This window comes from Ambystoma mexicanum, chromosome 1p (genome assembly GCF_040938575.1).
Source record: "Ambystoma mexicanum isolate Mex_15411 chromosome 1p, UKY_AmexF1_1, whole genome shotgun sequence".
NCBI classification, from domain to species: domain Eukaryota; kingdom Metazoa; phylum Chordata; class Amphibia; order Caudata; family Ambystomatidae; genus Ambystoma; species Ambystoma mexicanum.
In genome coordinates this window covers 844,366,708-844,386,682 of record NC_090921.1, presented here as the reverse complement: position 1 = coordinate 844,386,682, position 19,975 = coordinate 844,366,708, and the positions used below count along the sequence as shown (strand labels likewise).

Genomic DNA, 19,975 nt, shown 5'->3' with positions numbered 1-19,975 from the left:
AAAAGGAGCAAACAGGATTCCTGCTGGGCCTGATATTCTTTAGTTTGAATAGCAATGATTTATGAGTATTTGGTTACTCCTGGGTTGGATATTCCAACAGTAAATAAGGTCCCAGTTCTATATTATCTTACATGTTTGATTCAGTGTTGCTCGGGCATCAAAAGCATTGCAGAAATTAATTTTGGTTTACACTAGTTATTTAACACCTTATTTATTTCATCTTATAAATATCAAATTTGCGACACTGATTGTTGGCGCAGGTTCTCACAGCTGTCTGTTTTTCTTTTAAATGCCAATGAAAGAACATTCAGAGAATTTCTTATTGGTACTACTGTAAAAGTAATGACAAATTTAATGGTAAGAAAAACATAGTGAGAAGACTATGATTTTCATGAAACTGGCAATCGGCATAGACAGGTTTTGTTGGAGATGGCAACCCTTAAAGGCGATTGTGAAAATATGTGAAGTTAATGTAAAATCTATCATATTATGTGGTGCTGGGCTTCATGGCAACCATGTCAGACAGCTATAGATTGTAAAAAAAAAAAAAACATATTTTTTAAGAAACTTGTTTACTTTCTGCGACACCTAATTATGTTGTACAAAGTGAATTGGGTCTCACTTTTATCACAGATTTCATCAAATTAATCTGGCCTCTTACTAAAAATAGTTGGTAACGCCAGTTTTATTTTGCGTTCTCTACAGGAACATCCCAACATCACTTTCACACCATGGCTAAAGACCCTACAGAACTCTTTAGCTGAGTTTATGTATTTTGATATGAAGCCTGATTCAGAATACATCCACAGTACTCAGACTTGCATACTTAATTGGTTCTGTGGAAGATAATGCAAAGGAATAAAAATTAACATAGTCTTCAGGCAAATAAAATCATGGTCAACATCACCTTCAAAGATCTTATCTTGACATTTATTAAATTCACCAAGAAATAACGATCATATCTTAATAACAAGGCTATGGTTTGATTGTTTACACATAAACAAATGGTAAAGTAGCTCTTGATGCTAAGAATGGTAGTTGTCCCCTGTGTATTAATATACGGGAGACAAAATAGCCTGTTTTCTTTTTTTGCCCTTTTTATAAGCTCGAAGACTATAGGTCTGATTTTAAAGAACTCTTGTTACTCGAGGTGCATTCCAGCACGTATGTGTATTGCTAGTGAATTCTAAGTTAGTGAGGGGGGCTTTAATAACATTGTTATATAGTGTGCACAAGAGTATTTTTGTTTTTTAAATTTAACCATGATTGTGAGGAATATTCATCTTTTTGTACAGACCACTTACTGATATTTTAATTGTATATTGTACTACATTGTTATCTTGCTTTAAATTAAGGAATTTGTATTGCATGGTTCTTTAACCTTCATGGATTGCTCTCCAAAATAAGGTAATTATTGACTTGCTTCTACACTGTAAGAGGGCATTCTGCCCTTTAACTAGGTGTGAAAAGCCAACCCCGGAAACTAAAGGCTGAGTTTAGCACCTTGTGTTTAATCTCTTTCCAATACAGGAAATACCCAAAAAGGTATAAACAATTTGTTCATTTGGAAAATGTCCTATGGGACAGGCCAGCCGTGTTGACACTGGGACTTAGGTGAAGTAGCCCACCACATGTGACCACTAGAAGCAGCATAGGGAGGGTTCACTGAGGTGTTCCCACCCTCCCTGCACTCCGAATGGAGGGTGGAACAGTTCCTTCCCAGCCCCTCAATGGTTCAATAACAATCTCTTTGTGGTTTGCAGTGAAACCCTACTATCAGGTGTCAGGGCGCAGGGAGAGAGTGGCACTGCTTTAGGTTGGGAAACCAAGCTTCACAGGGATGACTCCAAGAACTTGAATTTCCTTTTTCCACAAGACCATCACAAAACAGGAATATTTGGGATTTTATCTCCCTTTATGCCTTCTTCCTTTTCACTTTAGTCGGAAAGAACCCTGCAACTGACCTCACATTTTCAAAACTGGAGTCGGAGGTGGAAAAGGCAGAGGGGAACCAAAAATATCCAGGGAAGTCATTTTCAACTCAGGGGAGGCGTATGAAGGTGAACCCCTCTAACTTGCTTATATTGCAAAAGCACCCTTAGTAGGGTCTACATGCCATCCTCTTTGGAGTAGTCGGAACAGTGTAGAGCTAAAACTCCCTATTCATCCAGCAGCGGCCCTCCCACTTGCAAAACACTAACCTTCTTCCCTTACAAGTTGTGGACGCCAATTCAAAATTCCCCCTGGAAATTGAAAGCGGCAGGTTCTAACCCTTCAATATTCCAAACCTTTAATATCCCTTTCCAGTAGATTGGGTGCACAACTGTACAAAGATGGGGATCCTTTTAATTTCCAGATGGCCACCTGGCTTCTTCACTCTGTATGTCTTTCGGGTATCACTACATATTATCCCCACCAAAAATATCGGCGTATATATGGTCGTCTGGAATAGCCATAGGCGATATTTTTGGGGGAATACATTTTGGGGTTTGTAGGAGCAGCGGTTGTGGGGGTGTCCCCCACAGGTTCCATGCCTTAATATCGCCGCAAAAATATGGCAACATGGAACCGTCTTTCGTTGGTGCTGAACTACAAATTCTCAAGCCCAATCCGATAATGGCAGGAAACCATCTGTCCGCTCCAATAAATCAGGGAAGAGAAATAGGGCCTGGGAGTAAGAGATTTGTTTCCTTAGTCAGAGGAGGAACATTTGGAGGTGGATAGAGAGGGTGGCGCGGAGCAGTGAAAAGCAGGAGATTGGAGAAGAGCGCAGGTTGAGGAAGGCATGCCAGGAGGAAAAGATGAAGGTGTAGATAGGAACGATTGGTAATGTAATATTTCTGTGGTTGACAGAGTGCAAAAGGGAGAAAGATCAGGATGGAGGAAGAACAGCTTGTCAGGAAGCAGTTGCTGATTTAGAAGGAACAGGTGAGGATAGGAGGGTGTGGTGAAGAGAAGAACCTGAGAGGCAGGAAAAAGGTAGATGTTGAAGAAGGGTCAGAGAAAAAGGAAGGAGGAAGAAAGGTCACAGCTGGTGAGGTTGGAGATGGAAAATGGAACAGAGTGGACCTGGGCCGAGCGCACATTTTGGCCAAGTCAAGATGGAAGAAAGCAAGGTTTGCTGAGAGGAGATGCCAGGAGAAGTCGAGGAGTAAAGTGGAAAGAAGAGAGTCCGGTAGAACTGGGTGCAAATGTTAAGGTCAAGCCTAAAAGACCCCAAGAGTGGAAGAGGGAGAGAGATTGACAGATGCTAGTCGGTAGCTTGAACTTGAAATGTTGGAATTAGCAGACATGTCAAGTCTGTCCACAAAACTAAAGAACACTTGCCCTGAGAGCTGGAAGGACAGGACTAGATGAAGAAAACATGATAACTGGGAGCCCTAATAGAGATCCACTAATACTAAAGAACATATCTGCAGTATTCCCCAGCAATCAGTCACTGAACCTATGACTCACTTTGCTAACTGTGTCCAGTGGGTCGTCTAAAGGTAGAACCTGTGGATGAGGGATAATGGAGAATAAAATCCCAAAGAGGGATTTACCAACCTGATACAATTGCCTTTGACTGGGGCTGTAATGCTGACAATACACTCAAGACAAAAGCCCTTTGGTGCAGAGATCTACCATAGTAAGTGTGGGTGATTTTGATTTGTGGACCCTTTTCCCTATGTAACGTATACTGAACTTGATCCGAGGTTGACTACCCTAACATAGATAGCCCTGACTTTTGTGAACATTCCTGGAATATATAAGTGTTCTGCTTTCACTGCGTTTATGGATATGTATATTACTTTGCTTATCACTTTTGCTACAACCAAAACATTGACTTGTGTTGTCTCATGTCACAGTATGGATTTTACAAATTAGATTCTATTATGTTTATGCCTTGTGCGTTTACTTGACTTTCATTTACAGGAGGGATCTGGCATTGGCGCCATCCCTCTCTTTAGGTGTGGGGCACCTTCACTTCATGCCATGTAGGCAGTTTTTTTTAATCCACATGATGTATCCACACAACGCAGCAAGATTCAACAAAGATCTCAGTGGTGTTGCCCATCTCCTGTTCCCACCTTTACTGGTTGCTTAACCCACGATTTACCCTTACAAGCAGAATCTGGTTGCAGTTTTTTAGACATGTTCCCATCAGACGTAAATGCCCTTTGAACGGCACGTGCCCCAGAGCATAGGAAATATATTTGTCAAGGAATCCATCAACCCAAATCGATATACTGGGAACTGTTAGATCCTAGAGGATACACTTGGAGGCACTACTGGAATCATGAGGGGTGCCCAAACTCCAGCCATGGTGCACAAACACTGCTACGCCTACCTTTTTGTTTTCCAATTTTCTGTTGCACTGTTATCTTTCTGTTGGTGTACCATAGTGAAAGAATATGCCATCCTAAAAACCTCAACCCTGGTTTGATAATCATCATATCAACCTAACATCAGAAGGCACAACATTGCCAGACTGGAAACCAACACCTGCAAAAGGTGGTCATCTTGGAAACAGGCCTTTTTCTACTATGCACCCACTGTGTAGAACAAGTTACTAATGCAGATCAAACTGGCCCGCTCCATCCTATGCTTTGCGAAGGAGCAAAATATCATACTCATTAAAGAATAGCTCATCATTCGCTGATTGTTCCAATGAACACTACTAATCTCTTCCTGAAGCCACATTAAAAGGTTTTTTACATGTCCTTTCTGTGGATTTTAATATTCTGGATCCAGTTTTCTTTTTCACCAGTACTGGACTGCCCTTGTGGGTGGGACAACGACTGATATGCAAATAGATATTTCTCCCCAATGAAGGGTGTGATGAGCTAAAACGTGGTTGTAGACTGTCGTGAGTGGAAGAAATTCCATAAAACAGGGTATTTGACCAATGTTTGTTCTTAGTAGAGTGGCTCCCACACTCTTTTTGGACTCCTGTTCTTCTTTGAAACCCACATGCAATTCTATTGATTTTCCTTTCAGATTTTTTCTTTTTTTTTTTTTTGCTTAAGCACATGCTAATATCCCAGACACGCCTGACAATAATTTTGTCAATCTTTCATTGACTGAATTGTGTTGAAGGAGGCTATTATTTCTCCCCCGTTTGGATCCTGGCCTTCTGAATAACTTGTCCCCTCAAAAGTATAATCTAGTCTAGTGTGAAGTGACTCAACCCCCTAATGTCACAAGCATAACCAGACTTCCAATTTGATTCCAGCTTTTTAAAAATGTCCAAAATGTCACAGCAGTAGGATTTTAATTTGGACAGCTATTTTCATTAGTATTTATCAATGTACAGTTGATGATCCAATCCCACTTATGAGACTCAAAAGGGCACAGCGGTTGTACTTTGTGTTCATTTTTGGAAAAAAGATATAGTATCCACCATGTGTTTGTCTCTTGAAAGATACTGATAATAGTCATGGTCCTGTAGTGATGAGATGAAAAGATATTTCACTGTTTAAGTTCTGTGGGATCTTTTGAAAGCTTTGGATAGTAATTGGTGGTGTTGAAATAGTAAAGAGCTTCTTTGACATAAACAGTGGTGTTCATGATTGTTACCACAGTGTCTGCTTGTTTGATGATTGTTGATTTATCATGAGATAAATCCTAAATACCTTTACATTAATTTGATGTGAGATTTGATTCCATAACTCTTTTGGACCCATATTTTCTTTTGATGAACATATCCTCTAGTGTGTCCAGATAATCTTGAAGCCCTGCTTCAAATGTATCTGTTAGTTCTGTCCTAATAATTGGTTGAACAAAATGGGTTGTCTTCTTTAAACCACTCTCTCTAGTAGACTGATGTATGCCCAGATCCGAAATGATGGTGTCAATGCAATTGTCCATGTATACATCAAGTGAAACAAGAGTATGTATTATTTCTACATCTTTAATAGTTTGTGCTGGTCGAACCTGGGAATGGTAAACGTTTGCAGGCATTTGATGGCAGTACCTGATGTATGATAGCAATAAATGCTATACTATATAAATGCCAGAACGTAACTCAAATTTAGTTTGTTCAATAAGTACATGAAAAAATAAATGAAAGCAGTCAATAACCTGACATTGTACACTTATATAGTATTACACATCTCTTTACATGTCAAAACTATTTGTCTTCAACCAGAAATATACCAGACATAAACAATCCCATGGTGTATGTCACCTATTTGTTTATTTTGTTACACAGTATCCATGTGAACCTTTGGAGACACTGTAGTACCGTGGAGTCCTTTATTTATTTGTATTGCGCCGGAGCCCGCAGACATCAGTGAGCATACGATAAGACAGACAGATAGAGAAGACGAACAGTGGGCACAGGACAAGGACAAATAACAGTACGTTGCTGCAGAAGAGGATATTAACCTGGAGGGTAAAGCAAGTGATTTTATTTAAAGAGGAAGGTTTTCAGCCCCTTTCGGAAGGCAAGGTGGTTGGTCTCCAGCCTGAGGCTGAGAGGGAGCTTGTTCCAATTTGCTGCAGCGCGGTTTGGGAAGGCTCTTCCCAATCAGTGTTCTCTTTTGTATGTCAGACTTGTTATTAACCCACGGTTTTCTGATCTAAGAGTCCAGTTAGGTTTATAAGCAATGATTTTGTTTTTCAGATAGGCAGGGGCTTTTCCAAACACGCACTCGTGTGTCAGAGTCAGTGATTTGAATTGTATGCGTTCTTCCACTTTCAGCCAGTGGATTTCACATCTGGCTTCACTGATATGATCTGATCTGGCTTTTTGTTTAATAATTCTGATTGTGATGTTTTGGATCTGTTGGAATGTATGCATGCTTTGTTTACTGGCTCCTGCTAAGAGTGCATTTGCATAGTCTAGGCGAGATAGAATAGACGCTCTAGCTATTGTGGTGCAGTTTTTCTTGCTGAGCAGTGGTCTAATTGCCCTGGGAAGTCTAATGTAGTTAGCACCATTTTTGCTCACATACATTGCTTGAGCATCGGCATTTAGAGAGGCTTCTAGAGTCATGCCTAGAGTTTTGACTTTGTTCGATACCTCAATGTGGGAGTCTTTCATTTTAAATGATTGGTAAACTGGAGGAAGTTTGGCTCGTGCTTGTGTAGATCCAAAGACCATGAGCTCTGTCTTAATGCTATTCAAGCACATCTAGTCGATGTCCATCCAGTCCTCTATGCTGTTGGAGAGGTCGTTTAGCAGTGTACTGTCCTTGGCGTGATCTCCGCTCAGTTCCAGGACATGCTGAGTGTCATCAGCGTAGTTCATAAAGAATACCTGGACCTGATCGAGCAGTTCGCACAAGAGGCGAATGTATAGACTGAACAGCAGAGGCAAGAGACTTGCGCCCAGCGGAACTCCGTAGAAGATGTTGGATTCTGCAGAGAACTTGTCTCCCCAGTGAACTTGAGAGACTCTGTTCTCAAGAAAGGAGGATAGCCACCCAATAGCTTCCTTGGAGCAGTTAGCAACTTTATCTAGTGCTTGTTGAAGCAAGTGGTGGTCAAGCAAATCAAACGCTGCACTGAGGTCCAGCAGAATCAGTAAGCCGGTGTTGCCCTCATCCATAATCCCCAGCATTTTAGTCTTCAAATCCAGCATTGCTGTCTCAGTGCAATGGAAAGGTCGGAAACCTGATTGCTGTGGATGCAGTATTTCGTTACTTTCAACATAAGCCTGGAGCTGAGCAGTTGCAATATTGTCCATTACTTTGAGGGTAAAATTGCAATTAGTAATGGGTCTCAAGTTGTTTGTCACGTGGGTCCAGATTAGGCTTTTTAACCAACAGTGTTATAGTGACCTTTTATTATATTTGTAGGTACTATTAATAATTTTAGTGAGTAAAGGGGCAAAAATGTCTGGAATTTCAAGGATGCTCTTAGGGGGAATTTTTTTTTCAGCAGAGGAAGATGGTTTCATAGAGGCCAGAGTTTTCAGCATATCTTCTAAGGATATTTGCTGGAATTGAAATGTCTCCATGACTTGCTTTAAATAAGGTCTGCATGGATTCTTTAGTATGCTTGAGGAGTATAGCTCCACTTGAGCACACGCCCCTTGGACAACAACAAACATGAATCAGATTTTTTTTTTAAAAACCATGAAAGCAAGGAAATATAACTGGGGCCAGGAAGTATTATAATCTACCCAAGACGGCTCTCACCCCTAGAAAACAACAAACATACATAATGAATTTGAAATTAAACCATGAAACCAAGGAAATGTAACTGGGGACCAGCTATAGTTCTTTACCCAAGAGTGCACACGCCCGTGGTAAGCAACAAACATCACAAACCTGAAATGTAATCGGGAAAGCGAGGAAAGACAACAGCGGGCCTGGAACCAAGAGAACAACTGCTTCTTTGAGGACACCACTAAACGCACTAAGGACACAGACCAAGAAAAGGGCAAACACGGATAGCATCTCATCCTACCACTCCACATATGACCCCAACCCAATGGATAACAGATATCCAGCTAACAACCCACCTACAATAACAGAAACAAACCTGTGATCCCACCAGGATGCCAAACCTAACATCCCAAAACGCGAATCACAGCAACTCTGAAAACACTGTCGACAAAACCACACCAAACATCAGGGGCGATCTCAAGCTCATAACCTTGAACACTCCATACATTACAAAGACTGGAAAAAGTGCCCACGCCGAAACAACCAACCAGCTTGAACCAGAACTAAGGAACCCTGCCATCAGTCTAATGGCACTACTCAACGAGGAGACAGAGCACCCAAGACCAATATCAACAAATAGCCCCACCCAAAAGCTAATCCCCAAGCAATGGAAACATGGCAAACACTGTGCCTGCTGGAACTCACAGAAAAACAGACAACCCACAAGGGAAAATAGACCAACTACACTGCAACCTTCTCAACTTAAGATCTATGGCTAAACACAAAACAGAAATATATAACCTACTAAGCGAGGGAGGCGCAAGCGCACTTTTCCTCACAGTAACATGGCTATCTGACAACTAGAAGACAATCGCGCATGAAGCTATACCAGACAATTTAAAACTAACATACGTGAACTGAGGGCCCTGGTCCCCATCCTCCATCAAACACCAAGTATATATATATATATATATGTGTGTCTGGGAGGTTCTCAGCAGTCTTTTAGCTGTAGTTATAAGACACGCTCTGGACACACTCAGACATGTTTTGCCTTCCCCCTGCTTTTATAGTTTGGTGTAGACCAAGCCCACATTAGTCATAGCTGGAATCCACAATTTTCTCTGATGCACATATCAGATAAACATATTTTAGACTTGGCTGGACACATTTATGACATTTATCAACTTCTGCTAAAAACGCCTTCATCACATCAATGTCTACTCTTTCTGATTTTCGAGGTCCTGCCAAGTTAGTTAGTGCCTTATACTGTTGGAGAAATAGATCCTCTTTTATATGGTGCTAAATAATACAGAAGGTCTCAAATTGGTCTGCATGAAGCACATTGTGCCCTCCTCATTAAGAACATGGATGAATGTATCCCCGTTTCCTGTGCTTTATTTGGCTTCATCATTAATCTTGTCTGCCAATTTCCAATTTTAACCGCACAAACAAAATTACTTCACCGTGCTGCCAAAGACTATCTCCAATGTATCAGCCTCTGTTGCTTGTCTGAAAACTCTTAGCATGAGTCAGTCCCTCGCGCCTGGAAAGCATTTTGTACTTTAGTTATCCATTTTGAAATATCTTTGTCTGACACTGTATTTATTCTTCAGAGAGCTTTTATTTATTTGAGCATCTCTCACTTTGTATCCCTTTTTCATAATGTATCTTTATACACTATGGTATGTTTGTGATATTTAAAGCACCCATCATTTCCTGGATCATCCTATGCCAAATATGTGCAGTGCCATATGCGCTTTATACCTTAAATAAAGGCATTGTAATCCTGATTTCTGCAATACTAGAACCATTTTATCTGCTTATCGTGTTATCTATACTTAGTTGGGGGGGAGGAGTTGGCACCCCCTAAACACACCCCAGCAGAGAATACCAAAGAGGCGGCGGAATCGCAATGGCACACAGTGCACATCTGTGCAAGGCTGCTCCCCTCAACGGACATAGAAGACTGAAAATCTCTCCTGTTCAAGAGAAAACTCAATGATCAAACAAACAGTGTTCCTCCTGATCTACAGGCCACCATCCTACCACCCAAACTATGCAACCAAACTCACCGACTCCATCGCCAACTGTTCCACCTACCATGATAATCTAACTGTCCTAGGAGACTTCAACATCTGGTTTGAAGCAGAAAACAAAACCACAGCAAACTCAATCTCCGCCCTCCTGGAAACACTCCACTTCAAGCAAATAGTAAACGGATCCACCCACAATTTTGGACACACATTGAGTGCAGTTTTCTGCAGAGGAGGACTCTGTGCATCCGCCCCACCGATACTAATGGTATGAAGCGATCACCACCTGATACCATTCTCCATCAGACTTCATACCCGCATACCACCCGGATACTCAATATTACACACAAGGAAAAGAAACAAAGGTCTTGACTTGGAACCCTTAACACATCTGCTTGAATCGACTGAACACTGCCGACCTGAACCGAATGACCTTGGCTCAGTGAAAAGAACATACTCAAAACCTGGATCACTGAGGCCCTAGACCAACATGCACCAGTAAAACCGTTCTAAGCTACAGCAAAAAAGATGGCAGAAAGGAAGTTGGGCCACTGAAGAGCTGAGAGAACTAAAAAAAAAAAAAAAACTGGAAAAAAATGGGGATCTCATTACAATAATCCAGACAAAATAAAATACGAAAGAAAACTCAGAATATACAAACATACTACGCCACAAGAATCAAATCAACAACAAATCCACAAAAGAACTCTTAAACATCAAAGAGATCAAAACCCAGATCATGCAATAAAGGCGTCATCCCATTACAAGCTGTTAGGCAGAATTAAATGCAGTACCCTTTGGGAACACTACACACAATTAAGACTACAGGTGTAAGCACAATCTCACCTTTGGTACAAGTCTGTACTACACAGTTTTGTGGTAGCAGGGCAGAGCAGCCAGGCGTATCTCAAGAGGGATGTGAGCAGTACAAGGTGTTAAACAAAGGACTTGCAATCACAGTTGTTCAAACAAACACTTACTCAAGGTTTCTTAGTAAAACAATATTAATTTATTTACACGGTTAGATAGAAAACATTCCACTAGTAATAAGCTCTCAATATCACACTATAATACACTACAGCAAGAAACCAGTAAGTTCTCAAGTGGGAGCAAAATGGTATCAGTAACTTTCAAAAGGGGTAGAAAGACAAAGGTTATAAGAATCAAACACAGTTACTTTCATAGGCAGGGCAAATAGTTTCAGTTCACTACAAGAGGCAGTTCAGTTCAATAGGCCTGGGCAAAAGTCAATGGATCAGTGTCTTGGATAGGCTAGCACAGTTCTGGTAGTAAAAGGTTAAGTCTTTGCCAACGTTCTTAGAAGTAGTTTGCACGAAAAAGAGTTATATTATATCGGTTTAGGAGCGAACAGGACTCCAAATTTGGGAATGTTTCACAAACATTCACTGCGGCAAAGAGGATTTCTCTACCGCATTTACACAGTACCTTTTGAATGAAGAAAAGCTGTAGCTGAGGCAGTTGTTCCTGGCAGTTCCTGCAGATCTCGCTGTTCTTGAGCCTCAGTCATGGGGACAAGAGGGAGGACGTTGGGAGGTTCCTGCACTGCACGGGGACGGATCCACATGCTTGGCAAAACATTGGTTTAAGGTGCGAGTGCCTTAAAGTCCACAAACTGGTATCCTTCTCACTGGCTATCCGGTTTTCAACAACACTCGACCAGTATGGAGATGGTTTCCAGGTGGCTTGCGAGTTGGTTGTTCCCACCAGCTCAAGCAAAGAAGTCGTCCTTTAAGGGGCTTCTCTGTTCGAGGGAGTTTCAGGCAATTCAGACCTGCAGCAGGGCTTCACCAGGAAAACCAACGGTCCAGGAGTTGCAGCAGTTGTCTTCCTTCAGCTTGTCTTCGGTTCTTTCGTTCCAGTGGTCGACTCTGCCTTCTGACAGCTCTGCCGTATGTTTAAAAGTAGAGACCTGCTTTTAAACAGTTCACTCCCGTTCATTCCAGCATAGCTGTCACTCACCCAGCAGGGTGGCTGTCCTTGCCGGACAGTCAGCCAGCCAATCACACCAGAGTTCATTCAGGTCTCCTAGGAGACTAAGCACAGGGAGTTTCGGGCACCTCCCTCACATCTTGTCCATCCCAGACACTCAAGCGCCAGAGGGGGGCTTCAGTACAGAAGCCTGCCAAAGGCAAACGAACAAAGGGACCAAACCTGGTTTGGGCCGCAGAGACAAACCCTAGAAGGACCTTTCCAAAAACAAACGGTGAAAAAATTCGACCAGAACCTGTTTTTACAGAGGGGGCTCAGGCGCCATCTTGAAAAACATGGCTCCAGTGGATTTCAGCTAACGGAGCATTTAAACGGGTCGCGGTCAGGGAAATCATGGTAATACCACTGCCACCAGCCATTCTGAGAGGAAAGGGTAGCTTTTGAGGGCTACACGAGTTTTCTAGGCATAGGGAAGACTAGGTATTCCCTCCAGCACTCTGCTGTAAGGAAGTGTGTGCTGGGTCTAGCAATTTAAAAAGACTAGCAAAGTCAATTTAACTTTACATTCACTGGGAGACAGTAGTCAGTCCCAGAGAAGGTATTTAAACCTTGGGAAGTCTGAAAGACATCCCTGTGCCACTGCACTGAGGGTGCTGTGTGACACACAAGAAAAAGATGATGCCTATGTAGTTGTCTAAAACTCCATATCCAAAGAACACAAAAGTAAAACACACATCAAATAACATGAAAGAGTGAGAAAAAAGGCTCACACTCTTTCCAGGAAAAAATGGAAGTCCTATAAATTCAGAAAAGTTGCTGGGGGTCTCAAAAGGTAAGGGAAATTAGCACATTTATGGGAATTCTCCCTAACACAAGCACTAGGTGACAACATCACCAACTACTTTAGAACAAAAATAGAAACAATCCAACAGACCATTGGAGTAAGCCACGCAGCTATAAATACAACCACAGAACTGACAACCCACCAACTGCAGCAAGACTCGTCCGATTTGAACCAATAGACAAAGAAGCTTTCTCCACACTAAACACTAATAAAGGACACCAACCTTGCCGGATCTCCAAGCGACCCATGCCTACCAGGCATATACAAAGCAATTTGGTACCACAGATCCTGGGCATTGCACTCCTGATGAACCTATCCCTCAACACAAGAACAGTACTGAAATCATTCAAATCGGCCTACATCAAGCCGCTGATCAAGAATGAAAGGGCAAGCCCAGACGACCCCAGTAGTTACAGACCGATATCCAACCTGCCATACCCTGCAATAATACTAGAGAACCATGTATACAAAACTCTACTAAGCTACAAACGTAATCCTCGACCACTCGCAAGTCGGCTTCAGACCCATGAGAGGAACAGAATCGGCACTCCTATCTATATGGGGCGACTTAAAAAATGATTGCAGACAACAGCAACCAATCTGCCTTAATACTAATTGACATTTCAGCAGCGTTCGACACAATCACACAACAGTAGACAAAAGACTGGAGGAATATGGTATAAAGAGCTCCCCCTTATCCTCCCGACTCAAACCAAAAGAACCTACCTGCCGCCTTTCACATCTAACACCAAAAACATCTGTGGTGTGCCACAAGGCTCTGGCCTCTCCCCCTTCTCCAACATATACATGTCCCCCTTCATTAAAATTATTCGAAACCATGGACTGACCTCTTACAACTGTGCAGACGCCACACAAGTCATTGTCAAAATAGCCACGTTCCAAGACTCGAGCAATACTCAACAATCGCATCACCAACATATACAGCTGGATGACAACAAACAACGTCAAATTAAACGCAATAAAAACCAGAAATAATGAGCTCAATCCACAGGACAATGCAACCGACTCACATCAAGACTTGCCACCTGGCATGAGAATCCAACCAGAAACATCGAACGTGGTAAAAAAAACAGAGAATTCTGGTGGACAACAAACTTTCACTGGAACCACAAGTCAACAATATTACAAAGAAATCCTAGTACTTCTTGAGACTACTTACAGGAATACTTTCCTTCCTAAAGAGAAGCCTTGCAATCATCTTACTAGTACTATCAAAAATAGACTATGCTAACAGCCTATAACTAGGGTTCCCAGAGCGGCTTGCACAAAAACATCAACGCATACAAAACACTGCTGCAAGAATACTCCTGCGACTAAACAGAAGAGACCACATCACACCAGCGCTGAGAAGACTACATTGGCTCCCAGTAAGAACTTGCATGAAATTCAAAACCCTCTGCATTGCTTGCAAATCGTTACAGAAGTCCTCCAGGCCAAGATCGGCCTTTGCCAACCGGGACAAGACCAAAGATCAAGCGACGACCTCCAAATCGAAACAATATGAAAAAAGAAAATTCTGAGGAACTATATTCTCACGTCTAATTGTTAAGCTATGAAAGACAATACTAACGGAAATTAGAATGATAGACCACACCACCTTCAAAAAACAACTGAAAACATGGCTATTCACCTCCTGATAACCAGCACAAAATCGACGCTGCCAGCGATACCAAGGTCAACAGTGCAAAAACCACCAACTACTAACCCCTATTTCAGACACCTCTCCAGCATACCCCACACTTACCTCACATGATCCTTCAGATCAGTCCAACTCCCACCGATGCACACAACCCACACATCCATCACAAAACTAACTACCACAAATACCCACCCACTCACTCAATGGACGCTGCCCATCCGGACACAATAGGCTGGGGCACACGATTCAAACACGCCTAGTCACCAGACCTGCACTAGATGCCAGCTCCTCCTGGGTTCTGCAAGCACCAACAAAAAAGCACAACCTCTATCCTACGCCCTACACTCTCTTCCCTCGCTAACCTACCCAACCCACTTCCTTACAGGACCACGTGAGCGCCTGGAGACTATGCCAATGGTAACTGCGTGCGGTATAAGATAAACTAACATGACATATTGAGTGGCCATGTTCTAATATTCAGTAGACTTGGTGCATCTATGAAACGGGGGCATTGATGGCAAAGGGAGAAAGGCCTTTTTTAGCCTTTTTTTCAACTTTAAGAAACCAGTCGTAGAAATCGGTGGTACAGGACTTGGTAATAACTGTTTGCTGTAAAAGGCCAAGTTATGCAATAGAATATCGCTGTGGAATACAGGTGGGGGATTTTAATGGGTGCTGTGATGCCCTTTCCACGCAAACCCCTAGTCATAGTGCCACTTAATCATGGGAGCGGTAAAGTTAATACTTTTTCAATCACTTGTTTAGATTTGATCATGTCTACAGTCTGGGTGAAATTGGGGACAGGCTGCTGCCTCATGCCACGTATATGGATTGTAAATCAGTAACCAGAATCAATCTGTGGTTAGTCAAAACCTACTGATTTCGCATAATTAAATATCAGCACAATCACTTAACCATCAAAATCGTATGTCTTGCTTTAATGAGAAGCTTTCTCAACCAGTAAGCCGCATTCGAGGTGTCTCTTGAAAAGGCGCCTCCATAAACTTAAGAATACGTGTTTTACTACAAAGAAAAACGTCCATAAGTACATCCCTCAGTAAAAGACAAGGGTAGATTCCATAGGAAATGAAGAGCACACTGATTCAAAGATTACGACTGGTTAAGTTCTATATAGCCTGGAGTCCTCAACTGTAGTAGCAGCAACATTTCTGTAAAAGCATGAACGTGTTAGTGTTCACTTGTATACGTGGCCAGATGATTACTTCTTGTGAGCCACTCGGTTCAGATACAAAGTCAAAAATAATGAGTGGGCCCGTGCTCGTAAGGTTTGGAGAGTATTACAGAGCACAAGTCTAAAATTGTCTTGCTGTTAACATTTGCATAGAAGCAGAATCTAACCGATTGCAAACCTGTTGGCATTTGCTTATAGATGGTTTTCTGATAAAGTACTCCAAACGCTGCCCTTGAAGTGCTGCTCTCCTCTTTCAGCAACACCTCCATCTGTCCATACAATATCTAATTTGGGGGCTAAATTCGCATGAAATCAAGCTTGCATTTGGATTTTTAATTCTGAGAAAAGTATATACGCTACTGTTTGGCAATTTAAAAAAAAAAAGTAAAAGCCTACCTTTAAATTGGATAATTGGATTGTCTATTTTATATTTAAATCTGTATTCTTCCACTTACTCGACTTATTTAGGGTCACTATATTATACCTGCCACATTGTTTCTCGAGGATGTATGCGTTGGTTGTATTTCTGTGCCGTTTTATAAAACAATGAAGGGGCCCTACAGTATCTGACTGCTCTCCACATCTGAATGATGCAGTGTGCCAGATTTCTGTTATTGGACATCTATGGGAATGTGTATTGCTTCACCTACAAATTCAGAGTTTTCTATGAGGAACAGGGACTGCAGTCAAATAACATTTTCACAAATCTCCCTTTTGTAATTATTTTCTTTTAAAACGTTGTCAGTTGTCTTAATATAAGACCAAGTTAATATAAAATGCGACCAAAATGTTTTCTGATTTGGCAGGATTTTAAGACTTTTCTAAAGTGCATATTTTAGCCCCGAATGGCAGCGTGGCACTGGGCAAATCTGAGAGCGCTTCGGGATCATTTACTCAAGAAAATCTGAAAAGGAATTGCATTTAAATTGAAAGAGGGACTTTTTTTTCTTCATTTTCTTAAATTGTCAGGTGATTATTAATTTCCTGATGACAGTGGGAAGACCGTTCTAGAACAGGAAATCCAACATAGCAAAGGTGCCTTTTCATCATAGGGCGTAGCATACCTTTGGAACTGAGAGAAGATTCATATCCTTAGATTTGATTCGTCAATTAGGTGTATATTTAAAGAACATTTAATTGAAAAAGGCTGAGCCAGTCAAATAATATGCTTTGTGAGCCAAGCATGTTTTAAATGTCTTTCTTTCTGCGACTGCCAGCCCATGTTACTGGTATAGGGCCATGGTTGTAAGGGGCTGTTACATATCTGAGTGGGGTTCACAAAGAGTCTTAATACCTCATAGCTATGGTTAAAGCGTAGTTCCTTCACATCCCCCCTGATAGCTCCTGTCAGTTGCTTCAGCCCCAACATCGATAGCATATCTCATTGCCAGACCCGATTTGGGAGCAAACCTTTAATAGAGGTGAACTACCAGAAGGTACCTAAGGATTGCTGAAAGGAGGTCTTAGCTTCTGGAGGAATGCCCACATTGTACAAGTGATTCCAGCAGACTCAGGGAAACCTTTCTAGTGCTTCTGACATACTGGTTGTAGATATCACTTATGTAATATTAGCTGAGGGGCTTGGATAGGCTACCAGGACAGTCTTTGTAGATCACATTCTGACACCATTCAATGTGTGGGCTACACAATGTGTGAACATGGTCTTTAGTAAAAACCGATTTTATTCTTTGAAAAATCTCCTCTCTAGGGTCAAACCGCCAACCTAAATTGTCAGGACAGTCTGTCCTCTAGTTCACTAGTTCAAGAGTCTCCTTCAAAAGTTAATTTCAGGGTTCCTCCCTGTCACTTAGTCTCTTTGGTTCTTCCTCCAGATGTCGTACAGCATGTCATCTGTTAAGAGGTATACCACTATTCCAGATCCTTCCTGCAGGTCCGGTAGACATTATCTGGGTCTCCACCACAAATTGTGGATACAGAAGCATGTGATGTAGGCATGCATTCAAGAAAGTAGGCATTCTGATGCCCCGTATTCTGCATGATGGTGCTGGCAGAGGCTCAGAGTTATGGCTGCTTTGAGTGACAAGTTGCTGCAAATGGCGCTGCAAGGATATTCAATTCTGTGCCTTTTACTTTGGGTCTCAGGATGGTTGGGGTTATAGTGCTCACACACACTTTACAAGATACTGTATGATATTTCCTGGATGGGACCTTTTCCTTGCATCGCCCGTTTGGTTGAGGTCTCCATATTCTCCTATTCTGCTTTCTTCTGGGGCATCTTTTCCGTCTCCTGGATCTGGGCCACTAGCTTTTCTTTCTCTGCCACCTCTGGAGTATTGTCTCCTTCTGTGTTCAGGGCCTCCACCCTTTCCCTTGTCTGGGCCTCTGCCCTTTCCTGCTGTGCCTTCCTCTTGGTCAGCGTCATCTTCTGTATTTGCTAGGGTCAAAGGCCTCAGCCATTGATTCCTATGGCTTATTTTTTTTTAAACTAGGGCTGTGGTCGGGTCTCTATTCACCTGCCTTTTGGTCTTCACTGTTATTGCCCAGTTGTTTTCCTCTCTGGGTCTTGTAATGTGTTTTACCACTCCAGGTTGTACATCCATCCCAGCAATCTTTCTCTCTACTCCAGCAATCTATGTCCACCTCTTTAACAACCCAACCTGTCTTCTCTTTACCACAAATCTTCCTTCCGTTTCCAGGTAGGAAAGAGGGATTATGGGAGATGTAGCCCCTTTCGCGTTGGTTTGTTAACATGATTTGGGAGGTCTGGCCCAGAGACATCCTTTCCAGAATCCTACCAGGCCCAAGTGACCTGACTGGCATTTTGGTATGGGCTATCCCATTTCCTGTCCATAATTACACTTTGTGGATCCAGCCCGGGTTTTGTTTTTGTTTAAGTATGGAATTATGGGGCATGTCGTTTTTTACTGGTTTGCTTTTCTGAAAGGGATGGGTCTATGCCCGGGGATCTGCTTTCACTGCAGTGATATGGACCTTGGGATAACATATCAAGGTTGATGTGGCAACGTCAATAGGGTCACTTAGCCACACCCTGCAATAGATTTGGCTCTGAGGTGGCCCAGATCAATTGGTTGTACTCAATTTTACATTTTTGTAAATGTATGTATACAATACGGCTAACCCCCATATTTTTTAGTTCCCATCTGATCCTCCCGGAAACATTTTGCTCTTACCAAGGTATCCCATCCTACAAAATGGAATGTAGAGGGACGGAAGCTGTGCTCATTGGGACAGTGATTCATTTATTTTGTAGTGTGATTAGTTCAAGCCAGGTCCGTGGTTGAGTGGTCACATAACAAATATTAGTACATCAAAACTGGCAGACCATCAATAACACGTACCTGGATAGCAATTTGAATACAAGAAATTCTTCATGCATTTTTATTCCAGACATGTTACAGAATGCAGGACAGGCAATTAATGCCACTGCACTGTTTATTGTAACCGATGCTGCAGAGCAGGTGATGCTTGGAGCGGTCAGATAGTGGTATTGGTTACTACAGCAAGAACTGCTTCTGGACATCCTGGGTTTCCACCATCCCCTGAAAGAATTATCGTGGCAGGTCCTTTTGGTAGCTGGAGCCATCACATTGCAGAAAAAACATGTTCGAAAATGGTGTCTTGCAGCATCTGCACAAGGTCACCAAATACCTAAATTATGGTGGTTAGAAATTGTTAGCCTTCTTTGACTAACGGATGGGTGTTTCAGTTGCAATTAATGCCTTACAGTAATCCGCACGCCCACTGACCAGCAGATCTCTATCTCAGAATGGCACAGGTAGCCTACTGGCATTGTGTCACACCTGGTTGCCACGTAATCCTGCTACGGTACTGTAGGCTTATTCACCGGATTTTGATGCATCTACAGGTACTCTAGCAGCTCATCAACCGATTCAACAGAAATAATGAAAACACCACCCACCATCCACAGGCACCACCATAGCCTCTTCACAAGAGCTGTGCAAACTAGGCACTAAGTTCCACTGCAGTTTATTGTGCACTTGCATGCTGTAGATCACTCCATCCAATTGTGTGGACCAGTGCCGTCACGAGGGGTGTGCAGGGGGGCAAACTGCCCCAGGCCTCGTGCTTGCTGGGGGCCTCGCGGCCCCCTCTCCTAAGTGGAAGGCAGCACAGTCTCCCGTGTCCTTTATTCACACAGGGGACTGTGCTGCCCCTGCAATGATTTTGCTGTTTCTTGTGAAGCCGTTTGGCTCTGCA

The 19,975-nt window shown here is 42.3% G+C and overlaps 1 protein-coding gene across 2 annotated transcripts in view; it reads left to right on the top strand.

The window, feature by feature from the left end:
- Nucleotides 1-19,975, top strand: part of CDYL2 (chromodomain Y like 2) — a 990,342-nt gene that overhangs the window by 877,486 nt on the left and 92,881 nt on the right. The gene's annotated exons all lie outside the window — the stretch shown is intronic.